We start from the raw sequence: 13,040 nt of genomic DNA, 5'->3' as shown, positions 1-13,040 counted from the left end.
CAGTGTCAATTGTCTTGATGCAATACAGTAAATAACTAATGCTTTCATGCCTTCACGCTTAAAAGGAGAATATTATACTATGATGATAGCTACTGGATGTTATTGCTTCTTCGTTTATGGTACTTAGTTACTCTAAATAATAGCTGATAGCAAAGCTGGGTCACGTATTTCTCTCATGAAAAAATATATTATTTCGTAAGAGAGAAAATCACATTTTAATTTCAAGCGTAAAAATAGGTACGCTGAGCTACGTAATAGCGAATCACTGTCAAAGATGAACCATTTCTGATCCTTCGATCGATTCTTCTCTCTATTTGATCGTAGATCGACACACATACAACCTATTCCGTGTCAGTGGATCAAGGTGAATGTATAGCAAGCTTCGAATGTTTTTCGATAGACGAACTTCGAGACTTCGTCTGGAGAATTTTTCGCGGATACACTGAGTTTGTTGACAATAGTGATTGGAGCACTTAGAGAGGATACGATGGGTTTTTCGATTACTTCGTAAGGTGTTATTTTTAGCAATGCTTCTTGCTTGTGTGGGCGAATCAAAGCAACGTGATTGCGTAAGATATACACGAAAAGATGCACCATAAATGTATATAGTAGGAAATTTCGTTGAATATATGGAGATGGGATCTGTTCTTTGATCTAGCAAACCGGTAGGTGACTGAATTTCGGGATTTCGGCGAGTTTTAAATAACAAAGGAAAGATTCAACGATTTTTATGCAAATTTTGACGTTACTGCGTTGGCCTTGCTTGAATGTTACAATGGGCTACCGCCATGTGAAACCTGGATGTACAAACGTATCAGATTTCGACTAGCCCTTTCCAAGGCAACTTTTTTGTCCCAAAAATATCATTTTATACCAAGCACACACGATTCGATCCTGCCTTTGTGCTCGAACAAAATTGCTTTGTCTGAAAAACTTGTTAAATTTAATAGAAAAATTATATATATGTGCTAGTGCCTTTTAAAAATAAGAAATTGCATCACTTTTCACGATGACTACAGATCGAATCAATTTTTCTCCAGTAATAATCCTACTATTGTTAACGATTTACACCATGCTGCGTAAGATTAGTGTCTTATTAAAAGACCGAGTTAGGATAAGCAGGACTCCGCTTCTGCAATCGAACTGCCAAGCGCTTTTAACACTTTCGTCGACACGCTGTTTACACTGTCATTCGTTAGGCTGTCATCTCAGGAATGATCCTTCTGCTGTAATCTGGGACAGCCTGAGCATCCTTACAGAATCTTTTTTGACCTTTCGAAAGATAGTCGCAACGAGTACGATACTGCCGTGCACGATGAAACATCGTATTTCTTTCGCGACAGGACGAGAAAGGGACGAGGAAACGCGTTCTTGTGACGGTGAGTCAACGCGCCGCCTGCGAAGTTTTATTTCACGCTTCGCGATCTGGATTATTTTCAGAGGAAAAAACATGTCCTTTGTACCTGATTCACAGCTGACCAGAAGCACGCTTCACGACAGCTTCGCTCCAACTGTACTTGGAGCATTTCGAATCATCCTTCTCATAATGCTGCACGTGTTAACCGGTCTATCCGGTATCCAGCATCCACGACAAACTCAGTTGCCCAGTGGATTAATCAGCGACGTATGCTAATCGACAATGATCACCGTTGCACGTACCTATGTTACGTCATCGAAAGTTTCGCGTATTACTTCGCGTTGAAAGGTATTACGAACTAACGCGCGTCACATTCATCGCGCCTTCTCCAGCTCATGATTGACCGTTGTTAATAACAAATCACTGGTTTTTACATTGGATGATTGATTCCAAAATAGACACATTTGCGTATGTTGTATTATGTATACTTCATTCCTACTACTTCTTTACTCGTAAAGCTTGGAATTTTTTTATATATTCTCATGGTTTGAGCGGGTTTTTTTATAGTTTGTTAGAAAATATAAATGGTCATTGTTATATGGGAACAATGATACGTTTGCGCAGAGATAGGATATCTATGAAGGTAATGTTCCAGAAATTTTATAAACCATGATCGATCGAGGTGATAACCAAAAAAGGGTCGATATCTGACTGTAGGTCGAGCGTTGAAAGGAGATCGTCATCGACATAGTGATTGAGTCGTGAGAAAACTACGTTCCGAGAAAGGGTGTACACAATCATTGGCGACTCGATGCGGATAGCTTGGTTTCGTGATGAGACCGACATTTGCGTTGACCAATGAAAAGTTAATACAATCAAAGTTGTTTCCTAATTCTTCGGATCGCAATGAGTTCTTTGAAATGCGAATTTTATTATCCACTTAGAGAAATGAAGAATTTTTCGAAGATTTAAAATCAACGTCTCAATGTTCCGTAGATGTTAAAAACTCTGAAGATTCTGATCGTGAGACCTTTCATCTGAAACTAAACTTTGTTCATTTTCAAATCTGGAATCTTCAAACTTCCAACTTTCTTTCAATTTTTCAATATCGTAAAGAAGCGAACGCCAATTCCTAATGCAGCAGTCGGGGATATTTATAATTGAGGGGGGATTTGTTCATTTTTCCCTGTGCCGTTATTTCAGCAGGACCGATTTCCTCCCAATAAAATATCGCGTGCCCACACTGAAAACAAGATGGATGATCAGATGAATCATCGCCGATAAGGTCGTCTCGCGAATATCCAGGTCTGCATACGTGTATCGCGTTATTGCAGTTTCTTCCTACGAATTACGTCACTTTCCAGAAGAGCGACGAAGAACGGTCCCACTGTCGCGATTTCCGTGCCGGACTTTATGATTGCCACATAGTATCGACATCTCTGCGCGTGCGATAAATTTTCAATGAAATATTGCGTCGTGTCGAAAGAAAGAATGGTCTTTCGGCGCTCTTGGCCATTTTCGTCGACGCCGGATTTTTAACGAGAATCCGTTTCCTGTGATTACCTTTATTTACGAGCCTTCACTTCTCCGATCCGTAGGAACACGTCGCTCAAACTCATCGATCTTTCAACGAGAAACAAACATTTATAATTCCTTTAATTTTACATGGATAAAAGATTTTTTTCCATCATTTATATAAAAGGGAGAAAAGTAGAATCTCTCTCTGAAGAAACTGAATAAACTAGATTCCTTTTAAATAGTAAAAAAAAGAAAACAAGTGGTGCATAGTAGTTCTGACTAAACAGATTAGGATAAGAACCGTCCTGCGTACACGCCTGCGGCAATAAAATCTCAGTGTCCGACAGATATCAATCGTTGTGAGAGAATTCATACTGCTTCTACAGCGCCGTGCAAAGATCACAAATCATTAACTAAACAAAATTTTAATTCATTTGTAATGTCTTTCCGTTTCTCATGTTACTTACGACGACGAAGATTGTATTTATCGCAGCGTTTTTTCAAAATGTATAAACTAGGGAACATCGTAAATATCAACGTGACAAATAGAATATTTAAAGATTCATTTACATACAATGCATTTAAAAGAAAAAAAAAAAAAACACATAAAGATACTTCGTACAAGTATATTTGACTAGCCATTAAGAGACCGATAATACAAAATGGTCTTAGACTTTTATACAGTGCTGTATATCCGCGATGGCGACGAAAGAAAAGCGGCACGCGTCCATCACTGACACGCTTCGGGCGATCTGGTGCAACCAGGCAACAATGCACGCACTGGGACGTGCACCACACAGGGAAAGGAACCTTTTAGAAAATTATCGAGACCGTAAAAAGGCCGCGATCAACTTGAAAAGGAGACACCTACCTCTTAGTGGGCGTCTAGGTGGCCGTGCCGCCTTTTACAAACTCTGCTTGTGCCGCGGGTTTCTTCGTGACGCACTGGTAGCACGTTCCGCGACTCAAAACGTAGCATTACGTGATAGGGAAAATATTTTTTTTCCACGCGATGGACTGTCGATTTCGATCTGTCTTGGCACAAGCTTGATAATCAATTTCACGGAAATCGCATACTGATTTTATAAGTAGGAGTTATTCTTAGTACTTCTGATAATTGTAGTAATTTTTGATTATCTATGGACGATGAATGTGTGTCTTTTTGCGAAGATGAAGCTAGATGAAATTAGAGTTTAATAGGCTGCGGAATATTATTGCTCATTTGTCGATTGCTAGAGAAATATGCGTTAAACAGATATGTAATATTATAGCTATTATTGCATTGGATAATAGCATTAACGTATTAGATGACAGAATAGTATTAAATGACCGATGGTTCTATAAAGGAATGGACAATATGTTGTAAATCAATCGAAATATGTATCGTTAGCTCGAAGAAAACAATTTTTCTGGAAATGTGTCGTACTATGGTATATGGCGTATGAATGATCTATAAATAAAATTTGCTACTTTTATTATCAGCTAAATAAAAACAAGAAAATCCCACTATTGTATTAAACTTATTACGTAATAAAAAGTCGAGATTTATTATGTAATAAAACGTCCGAAAATCCCTGAACCTTTATTTTCAAGTGGAACAAAAACAGATATGCACAACACGTTGCGGGAAAACTTCTAGGAGACGCTTACAAATTTATTCGGCGCGACGACGTAAAAGCTTGTGTTTGAAAATAAAGGGAATGCCTTCGTCTTATCATACCAATGATCTGTCAAAACACAAAGGCCGAGGATGAAATCGGTCTGCTCATGTCACATTGGGTAACCTCTCCTTCTCTCCCCTTCGTAATTTACACGCGAATCGGCCTTCATGCACACCGCTTGCCAAAATATCGTACAAGCCGGACAATAAAAGGACTTCGGGGACATGCAAGGTCAGGAAAGCGGACGTAAGACTAGCTGAATTACACGAATATGCGCGTTGAATACCGCACCGGCGTTTCCTTTTTTTCTTTCTGTTCCCTTGCCTTTCTTGGTAGATTAGACATTCTAACTTCTTCTTATCTTAATGTCTCTACGTTTTGATTAAAAGGTTTTATCAATTGTGCAGAACCAGAAATGTTAGACAGAAAAATTGTGTGTGCTTCGAAACACACACGTATATCTAAATGTTCCAAATAAGTATGCCACTTTCGATAGAAAAGATCGATTTCATTTTCCATGTCACGCGTTGATCGTAGTCTTCGTATCTATTCTTCCACTTTAATGTATCCACTACAGAGGTTTTAAGTTATGTTAGATAATCTTATATTAAGGGTGAATATAACGGTCACCTCTTTATTCCACGTTACAGAATTTATAATTGGGTAATAATTTTTCCTCGCAGTTGCAGCTAGCGTAAGACTAATCCTGAGGAAACGTTACGTAGCGACATAAACGGGCTATCTATTTTAAACGTGCAGCATAAATATCAGGGATAGCATAAATATTCAGTAGCACCACGTTGTCGATAGATTAAAATGTCGAAAGGAAACGGGCAAGCAAGTGTTCCTGTTCCGTTTCACGGAAGAAATATGTCTATATCTCTCAAAGCGTGCGGATTGATCGATCTGCGGCGATCATTCGATAAATGGGGCTTATGTGGAAAAAGGGACCACACCCAAGTACCTGAGGGCTTCACGAGGTGAGTATAAAGTTCCTGCGGTTACGTAAGGGGTGACAAAGCCACGGTGCCACCATAAACCATATTTTCAACCACACTCCTACTCGTGTATAATATAAAAGGTTATTGCTTTTCTCCTTTTGCATTCTTTTAGAAGTTCAATTTTACGAATCCCAGCTATAAACCTTTCTTTTTCGCCAATGTTTAATATTTCGCATTAACAAAGAAAAGAAAGCAAAAATTTTACGAGGATGATAAATAATACAATACCATTGACGCAGTTGATTTAAGTAAGATTCTTTTTTTTAAATACAAGAGTACTCATTAATAATAAAAACGGTTGTCCAATAAGCATGGAATTAAGTATTACGTAAGATTATAGAGAGCTCAATGTAAAAAGAATTTATGACCACATAATGAAATCTTTGCATCTGTTAAAACGACACTCCGCCGACAAATTACGCTGTGCAACAAATTTACGATTAATTTATTCGATATAGAAGAAGCGTATGCAAATTCGCGAGTAACATACATCATGAGAACGGGCTTGTTGCTACTTTTAGGTTTTACAATAAACGTATAAATATAAGTCGTGTACGTATTCCCATTGTTTTTGAAACAAATGCGATTATTCTTAAATCTTTGAGCAGTTCCTTTGACCTCGTCGTTTGACAAATATTTATGAAATTTAATTAAAATTGCCTTAATACCTATTTGGGGAAAACACGTGATGGAGTTGGAATAATGGAATTAACAATTCCAAGATGAAAAAGTTTCCGAAACGTCGGAGACCATAACAAGCGTGTTCGCTATGAAATTCAATTTCTACGTCTTGACAGGAAAAGGATGGATCGTGAGTTCTAAGATGTCGGCAAAAGTACGTCAGAGATAAGCCCCAGGCTTTTGAACTTGTTTCGGGTAAGTGGATTCTTGACGAGCCGATTCCTTTATGATACGAAAGTATACTCGACAGGAGAGAGCTTATTTGCATTCGATAACAACCGAAGCGAGCGGTTAAAAGAGGATCGCACCTTCGACCAAATGTGTAGCAACTCTCCTGTGATTATTCGACTGTGAAGATCAATTTCTATCGGTTTCGTGCATGCAAAACTTTACGATGACCAAATAAAAGTTTTAACTTCAGCTTCCCCATATTACTTTACTTGATAATTGACACTTGTAATTGAGGAGTAATTAGGCTTTATAATTCTAATTGAAAGCGATGAAAATTTAATTAGTAAAGTAGTTCCATTATTTGATAATGGGAATAATAATAATGAAGTATAGTAAACTAGTAAGACTATGGATGATTCTGCATTGTCAAGGTCCTGGCAACTCCTTTGGTGACGCAATCAAACAAGAATTTCACAGAATAATTTACAGTGTATAAGTATACTTCCCTTGTAATGCACGACGATTATTATCCATATTCGATCCTACTTATGTTCAATACCATAATGGAGAATTTTCATTTTCCACATACGAGTGAATTATTTTATAAACGCGGATAAACGATAAACTAAATAGTTATAATAGATAAGTTGAGCACGATACATTTAGATTTGAAAAAGAAGTTTAAAAATCGTATTCTTAATTAAATACAATTCTAAATAACTCGAAAGGAACTAAATTACGATTACCCTTTAAAGTATATTAGGTAATCGAAAATGAACGCAAACTGGTTACCGATTGATTTATATTTACACGATCTCCGAATATATGAATATTATGGAAAATTCTGCATTTTCTGAAATGTCACGTATTACGTACCACATTAAGGAACGTGTATAGACCTTAATTGCATTTGCTAGAGAAAGGTGAAGAGGAATCGTTTGAACGTAAATTCATTACAATGGCTGTGACGTATGGCATAATTTTCGTTTATCGTTCATCAAGGAATTATTACTAAATTTATCGCTAAACCGAATGTATCTTAATTAAAACCAATTGTAAATTTCTCGAATTTCTTTCCATAAATACGAAGATGGAAAAATAAGTGGAAAGAATTTCGTACAAATAAGTTATGATAAATTTTACAGACAAGTGGACAATTAAAAGCAATTTTCGTATTTCGCAATTTGAGTCGTAGGTGGCTGCAATTTCATGTGTGCAAGGACGTAGCTTTAAAGGAAGCAATTAGATTTGAAGAGGAAGGACGAAGGTTTTTTAATAAGTCATTTTTTTTCATAACGGTGCTACGCGCTCGAAGGACGCGAATTGCGAAATTATTAGGTCTCATCGTCGCAGAATGTACCTTCTTTCAACGTCAAGAATTTCTTCTTCCGTTATTTCCGTGTGAAACGCAAGTCAAGGAAAGTATTGGAATTCAATCTGACTGTTTCTACTTTCCATAAATTAGAAATGTTTGCAATCTGCAATTTTCTTATAAACTTTAGACAGTTTGCAATGTAGAACATTAAATTTAAGAATTCGTACATATTCGAGGAAGTAATAATTACAGTAAACAAATATTTATCGCGTCAGACTTTTCACAAGCTTTTCGAATTAGTAATTTTGTCACTCTTGCTATCTTTTCTATTCGTTACAATCTGATCAGTAAACCATGAGCGTTGATGGACTTTTAGATAATTAAAATTTGTATAAATGCACAAGATGCATAGAGTGCTAATAATAAACAAAAATATACAAAACATCCAAAGTAAATTACTCGTTATATCATTTAACGAGTGAAAAAATTCTTGTCCATAAAAATATAAATTTACATAAACACCAGCATCCTACTCATTAACGATACTTAATCCGGAAAGAAAAAAGTAAAAAAGGAGTAACAAAGGCAGCGAACTAATTTCACCGGAGATTTCGTTTCCTTTACACGGTTCTTCAATTACAAGGGAACAGATCCATTCTCGTCCTCGCGTAACTCCACCTTATTAAATCGTCGCCTGCTATACACACGGCCGAAATCGGTTTACGTAATCGATCCGTGATCCACCTCCGAACGCATTTCGCTTTTTCGCATTCCAGCGTTGGTAGCACCCGAGATGTCCGCTCGTAAGACCCATGTTCTCTGCCTCCACTTTCTCCAGAATTACATCATACGCTGCTGGCCCATGGCACCCCATTCCTACAGCTGCGGGTTGCTTTCGGCGCTGCCACAGGCACGCGCGTAAATATCGAGTAAATATTTTCGTCAGCCGAATCCGTTGAATATTAGCAGCAATAGGGAAGTCGTTAAACACCCAAAGCTGTGAAACATCACGTACTTTTTTGAAGACGAAGGAAATACGGAAATATAAATGAATATGAAAGTATAAGATTTTTTTTGTAATAGATATCCTATGAAAATTTTTGCATGCGTGAGGTTCAAAAGTAGTAAAGTCAAATTTACTTTGATTTTATTGACACTTAGAACACGGAATATCGTTCCCTTACTTTTCTTGCTTTGATCCTTTCATAAAATTTCCAATAAAAGCGTAACTTAGGCACCATATTCCACACGAATAGCGAATAGCAAAATTTATTTACAGTATTTTTCGGCAAAGATCGTTTCACGAAGAATTATAAATAAATTTATTATAAATAAATATCACATGTCAAAATATTTTGAGAAAAGCACGTGCGATGTAATCGTCACTTATTTGAAATATCTTACAATTTTACTCGGTGTGACAAGGGATCTTTCTTGCTCGTTACCTTTAACAGAGCACCGCGGTCTTCTTTATGAAACCATATTGTAGTTACTCTTTCTATCATTGTTACTTGACCATTAATCAACACGTTCTATTCATCCTATATCGTGCTATTGGCGTTAATCCGTGTTATTTTAACCTACGTCGCCACAAAAGCTTCGTTTTCGCAGAGTCATTTAAAAGTAATCGCGCGCCCATCTTGCGTCACACGCAATTTGAACTATTGTAGAATTATTCACTGGGAAGGGATACCGGGCCTTGAATCGTTCACGTGAAATTACGTTCGTGATCTAGTGATCGTTTCGTTCAGATCATCGGACGAATGAGAAAGGAGAAAGAACAATTTCACTGTCATTGGGTATTCGTAACTCGCGAACACGCAATCTTTTTAAATCTTCGTGTGTCATAAATTTTGTCGGATATGATCTCATGAACGATATGACATTTGGCTGATTATGTTTTATCGACGAAAAACACACTTGAATTACCCAAGCGATCTGAATAATATTGCCAAAATTCTTTGTATCAAGAAATCGTTTCATAATTTACATCATTACGAGATAATTTGCTTGCAACTACAAAATGATATTTCATTCTAAGGAAACTGATTGTGGCTTCATCATTTCTCTAAGTTAGTACTCTGAAGCCTCAAAAACAGTCTGCATAATTATTTCACTATACAAGTCTGCACGATTTTTTCTTCTCCTGGACCAACTTCATTTTTTTCTTTAATATCGATTAGTCAGAAAGATTACGCAGAGCAGATTCAAGCCGGAAATGTGGCGTTCCCGAATTTAATCGGCGTCAGCCCGCGTTAACGGTCCACGCTAAAAAGGAAAGAAAATAAAACCACGCGGGAGGAATCCAGTTTTCAATAAGCATCGTAGACAGGAAAGAAAGTTGTCTCGAAACACACACATTGCGTCTTTAGTTCGCTTAGAAATCACAAAGGAGTCTGGAACGAGAGTGAACTTGTAGCTAGCAGTCACGGTGACGTCAAGTCCACGTCCGATCGAGATATCGAAAAACGATGCCGATCTTCCCCGTGACTTTCTATAGATCACGGAAGTAAAAGTGTAACAGTTTGACGAACAGTCTATCCACATAAGAATGTAAAAAAGTAGTAAACAGGGTAATAAATCATACTGAGTGGAATTGTTCGAACGAAAAATTTCATTTTGCGATGTCAATGGTGACATTTTCGAACATTCAGTAATCAATCGAAGAATATACGATAATTTTTGAAACTATTATCTTTTCTCTATTAAAAGCTATATGTTATAGAACTCTTCCTGGAAACAGTTGTGACAGAACTGCCACTTAAATAGAGACGTGTACTAACTACAAATCGATGCGTCAGCTGAGAATTCACTGGCCTTATCCGTAAACTCGTCCAAAATCTAGTGCAATCTGCGTTGTCTACTGCTACCAATTAAGTCAAGTGCTTCTTAGTAACTTAGATCTTCCAGCAATTTAGGATGGGAATTTAATAGAATGAGTTAGTTTTCCAGAAAACTGAAATTGATCATTCGCGATATGGTTCAAAATTAATTTGATCGAACATTTTATAGGACGGAGGATCATTAATCAAATCATTTAGTCGAAACGTTATGCGGTACGATGTGTACATTTGCATAATTCATGAAGTTACGATACTGTGAAGCATCGATCCACCGTTTTGGTAAGGGAGTAGGCACCATTAAGGAACAATAGCTGCAGATGAATGGCGAAAGTTCAGGTTGACAAAATGTGTGGACACGAGTGTCCATTTGCAACAAAGAATATTTTGCGTCCTTTTCATTCTCACGTCTACGAACATCGAATCGTACGAATAACGATTTTTTAATTAATAATTTATGCTCTTCACAGAGGAGAGATTCTTTTAAAGCTCGAAGCACAATTTTTTCGAACATAGGAAATTATACATAAATTTTGTATAAAATTGTTATATATAAAATGAACTTTATCGACTTTGTCTTTGTTGAAAAGTTGCAATTTATTTCTTCGTCAGATTCCTTACCCAAAGTTGCATTCACTGTCAAATTACATGCCATACGATATCCTTTATTTCGTTCATGGAGAACCAGTATGTGTACTAAAATTAAAACTCGCAATTCTTCGTGTTATTCAACTACATTGCACGTTGCAGGTAACCAGCTTGTATACCGAGTGTAAACGATACAGAGAGCTCGTAAATTCAATCGGGTGTTAAAGCAAACATGTTTCGGAGATTGAGACCGGATCATTGACAGAAATATGAGGAGATAAAAACTTGGAATTTTATTCAGGGCGGTAACGCAAGTTTCATCCGATTTTCATTAATCCGCTGGCTCTTTTTCGAATTTCAAAGTGGTATGTACATGATGACCCTACCCTTGCCATCGCGATAAAATATGCAATCGTCTGTAATACCATTCACGTATTTCGCGGATTAATCAATCCATTGAGCATCAAGAGAGTTTGTAAAGAGTTCATAGCTTTTCTTAAAAAGTACTACGTTATTTTTAATAACGATCACCGAATTCGCATTTTAATGCAATATCATGTCATATGTGCAAATTTACTTTCTATTCTACATTCAGATATTCCATAAAATTTTCACCTTACATGATACAACTTACCTAATTTACGATCGCATTACAAATTCGCAGTTCTCTGATACTCCTGTAGAATGGTTCGTCATGGTCGAACTACCGCCACGGTCAATCGGTATGCTTCACAGAACACCACTGTCAATAAGCCACCCTGATCTACAGCCGTACAGACCTTCAACGATCAACAAAATTACTCAGTCATTAAATTGCCAATTAGTTGGTTTATCCTCTTATTATTGTGTCCAATAATCTAGCGATCATGGCAAATCTGTTATTAATTCAATAAATTAATCTTATATGCTTGTATGCTATGCGTTTACTGATAATTAATTTGTATTTTATTATGGCTAGAATGAGCACATCCCATCGCTCGCATGTGGGTGCAAACAGTTCAATAACGAAACGTTTAGAACGACTTTCTAGATATATGATAAAAAAGACAGGAGCGTGGATAGCGATTATTTAAATTGCACAGTTGAAATCAGCAGAGACTCTGATGTATGTAGATTGGTCTGGTTGATCTTTATTTTTTTAATTCTTAATTGCTGCCGTTCGATGACGCTGCGGGCTATGTCTGTAATAGGATGGCCTTAGGGAATGGTCTCGATAGTTGGCAAAAAAAAGTTTGACCGAGGGAATTGACGTTTGAAAGGAGAAGGCGGGTGATTGGACGACTTTGGTTGAGAATTGTTTCTTATGTGTGTTTCATCATGGAGTATGAATCGTCATCGATAATCGTCATAGATATAAAATAACAAAAATGAGAAAAAAATTATTTACGACAATTTTGTCATAAAATATTCGATCAAAGATTAGATATGATAGATATGATAGAATTGATAGATAAAGATAGGTATGATAGAATTCTGAGTGTCGTGCAAATGTTCATTTGTTTTTAGAACTATGACACATTCTCCATAACATTACATAGATCCTAGTTCGAATGCAGGTAACATCGCAAGATACTTACTCAGCAACTGGAATTGACATCGTATTGTATTACTGATCCGTGAGATGGATTTGATTCTAAATTTCTTCAACATTCAATCGTTCGATTAGTCAGCCAGGTTGAATAGTAGCTAAGAGCATTCCTCCTTTCTCCAACAGTTCCAAGGAAAGCATTCCGTCCCAGGTCATGGAAAACGCCCTTCCACCTCTGCGTCAAAATATTCAGATTTATGAATCATCCTTTTGTTAACAAAATTACTACGAAATTTTAAATACTAATCTTTTAACTCCCAACAAATTTTCGTTAGATAAATCTGCCTTTTCTCTCTAGATCTATCGATCATTCTTTGCAA

At 36.9% G+C, this 13,040-nt stretch overlaps 1 protein-coding gene across 2 annotated transcripts in view; it reads right to left on the bottom strand.

The window, feature by feature from the left end:
* LOC132913360 (mucin-19-like) overlaps window positions 1-12,537 on the bottom strand; it is a 32,082-nt gene extending 19,545 nt beyond the window's left edge. Inside the window, exon 1 of one of the 2 annotated variants that reach the window (XM_060971647.1) lies at window positions 11,767-12,537. The gene's annotated coding sequence lies outside the window, so the exon portion shown is untranslated. Of the gene's footprint in view, window positions 1-1,463; window positions 1,594-11,766 lie in introns of those variants that run through there. The other variant, XM_060971645.1, reaches the window with a different exon arrangement.
* Between the last annotated feature and the right edge of the window lie 503 nt (window positions 12,538-13,040).

The sequence above is a fragment of the Bombus pascuorum genome, chromosome 13 (genome assembly GCF_905332965.1).
Source record: "Bombus pascuorum chromosome 13, iyBomPasc1.1, whole genome shotgun sequence".
NCBI classification, from domain to species: Eukaryota; Metazoa; Arthropoda; class Insecta; order Hymenoptera; family Apidae; genus Bombus; species Bombus pascuorum.
This window is presented reverse-complemented; position numbering and strand designations above follow the sequence as displayed.